This window comes from Crocuta crocuta, unplaced genomic scaffold, assembly GCF_008692635.1.
Source record: "Crocuta crocuta isolate KB4526 unplaced genomic scaffold, BGI_CrCroc_1.0 scaffold482, whole genome shotgun sequence".
Classification (NCBI taxonomy): domain Eukaryota; kingdom Metazoa; phylum Chordata; class Mammalia; order Carnivora; family Hyaenidae; genus Crocuta; species Crocuta crocuta.
In genome coordinates this window covers 793667-796418 of record NW_027527459.1, presented here as the reverse complement: position 1 = coordinate 796418, position 2752 = coordinate 793667, and the positions used below count along the sequence as shown (strand labels likewise).

At 43.6% G+C, this 2752-nt stretch overlaps 1 protein-coding gene across 1 annotated transcript in view; it reads right to left on the bottom strand.

Moving 5' to 3' along the window:
- GRIA3 (glutamate ionotropic receptor AMPA type subunit 3) overlaps positions 1-2752 on the bottom strand; it is a 273791-nt gene that overhangs the window by 67995 nt on the left and 203044 nt on the right. The window lies entirely within an intron of this gene.

The following is a 2752-nucleotide window of genomic DNA, read 5'->3' as shown; positions in this document are numbered from 1 at the left end:
CGGGAGGACAGAGAGTGGGAAAGACAGAAACAGGCTCCAGGCTCTGAGCTGTCTGCACAGAGCCCAACACAGGGCTCGAACCCACAAACCATGAGATCATGACCTGAGCCAAAGTCAGATATTTAACCAACTGAGCCACCCAGGTGCCCCTCTTTTTTTAATTTTTATTTATTTATTTTTTTATTTTAAGTAAGCTCTATCCCCAATACGGGGCTTGAACTCGTGATTTTGAGACCAACAGTTGCATGCTCCAGCCAGGTGCCCCAATCACTGCTTAACTCTTGTTTTCTTAATTTGAATTTTCATGCTCTTATGTCTTATCTCCCTCACGTGACTGGATATATTTGAAGGGCAAGCATGTAGTCTAGACTCTGTGCCTCCCTCCCCACCATGAGGTGCAACACAGGACCACAGTACTCAGTGTAATACTTACTTGAGTGCTTGCTATTATTCTTGAATTATTTCTTTCAGAGCATGTCTATTAAAACATAAGTTCTTTAAAGGCTGGGACTCAATCTTCTGTTTTTTTTTTTTTTTTTATTNATGAGCAAGAACAAAGAAGAAGCAGTTATTAGGATACATATTAATTTATATAGGACACCATCATGTCTAGTGATAAATATGAGTGTAGCACTTACATGTACTGGATCAATAAAATAACTGTCAGTAGTGCCCTGCACAACGGGCTCAGGCAAAGGCAGGCAGGCAATGTTTTTATATTAATCCCATGAAAAAAGACACTAGGAATTTCTTTTTTCTTTTCTTTTTTTTGGTGCTAGGAATTTCTATACTTCTTTCTTTTANGGAGACAGAGCATCTGAAGCAGGCTCTGTGCTGACAGCAGACAGCCGGATGAGGGGCTTGAACTCATGAACTGTGAGATCCTGACCTGAGCTGAAACCAAGAGTTGGATGCTTAATGGACTAAGCCCCCAGGCGCCCCCACAATTGTTCTTCTACAACAGTAGTAAGTTTAGTAGGCTTCAGTCTGGAGCCAGACCTTAAAATGCACACCTAAAAAACTGCTTCTAAGGAAAGCTTTTTGGATGGTACATCAGATAGGAAGTGAAAACACCAATTTTGAGAATCATTTTTTTTCTATGTGAAATAGGGTCATATCTCAATATCCTTACCAGTGAGGAGGGGGGAGAATGGTGAGTTCTGAGATAGAAGATGTTTTCAAAGAAATGTTTTGCTACCTTGAGCCCCATATGGTGACTCAAACTGGTTCAAAAACACNCACAGCCAGCTACCATTTATTCAGTGCTTACTCTGTGTGTAAGCACCTCGTATATATGATCTCATTTAATTCTCACAGCCAACTAAAAGTTCCCATATAATTGTTCCCATGCTAACAAAGGAGAAACTGAGGCCTGGGATTAGAACCCTCGTCTTCAGATTTCAGAACTCATGCTCTTTTTCTGGTTTGTTTCAAGTTTTTGTTTAAATTCTAGCTAGTTAACATAGAGTGTAAGATTGATTTCAGGAATAGAATTTAGTGATTCATCACTTCGTAGAACACCCAGTGCTCATCCCAACAAGTGCCCTCCTTGATGCTCATCATCCATTTAGCTCCTCCTCCCACCCCTGCCCCGGCCACACTCAGCTGGTCTTCTATCATTAGAGTCTCTTAGGGTTTTCCTCCCTTTTCTCTTCTTTCCCTGATATTCATCTGTTTTGTTTCTTACATTCCACATATGAGTGAAATCGTATGGTATTTGTCTTTCTCACTGACTTATTTTGCTTAGCATTATAGTCTCTAGCTCCAACCATGTCATTGCAAACGGCAAGATTTCATTCTTTTTCATGGCCAAGGAAACTTGTTAGAAATGCCAGTTCTCAGGCCCCCTCCCAGATATACGGAAAAGGAAACTGCGGGTGGGAGCCGGGTGGCCCTCCAGGTGATTCGAATGCGTGCTGTCATTTGAAAACCATGACTTGGTCTTACTCACTTAAAATCAGATTCAGGTAATTCTGTTCACTGACAGAAATGAGACAGGACCTGGCCCTCCCACCTGCTAACCTCTGAACCATACGACATCTTTCTCTGTGACCTGTAATCTTCTTGAGCAAATACACCTTTACCATCTCTGGATTTTTACCACCACTTCGTCCTTGTAAAACACCTGCGATTTACCTTCCACCACCCCCTCCGATTTACTGACACTGCTTCCTCAGCTATGTGCTTGGTCACCAAATTCGATGTCCTTCCCTCAGACATCAACTGCTCATGTGACCCCACCGGCCTTTTGCGCGACGTGCTCTCTTGACTGGCCAAGGTGTGCCTTTGGGGCCTCAGAGTCTACTCACGGGGCTTAGGGGACAGGCGATGAAGGTTTGTGGAGTGAGCAAGGCTCCTCGGAGGCTCTGCCCTTCACTTTCCCTCCTCAGTATCGTCACCTACGGCTTCAACGCTCCCCCTCCACCTGCTGACTCCTGAATCACCAGTTCTGCTGTTATAACCGGAGGGAAGCCAGACACAGATTTTACCTATTTTACCCTATTGCCTGGGGCCAGACCTGATCTTAGAAACAAAAGCTACAGAGGAGAATGGAATTGGCCAGAAAGCTAGAGGGTTGGGGTTTTTTTTTGGCTGAGAGAGTCTGAATCAGCTAGAAAGAGGCTTGGCACGCCAACAGAAGTCACAGATAAAGCCACCTTCTGTCCTTGCCAATGTGCTTTGGCCTCCGTGCAAATGCCCCTCTCCTCTCATTTCCCATTTCATCTCATTTGAATTTAATTACTTAATTTAA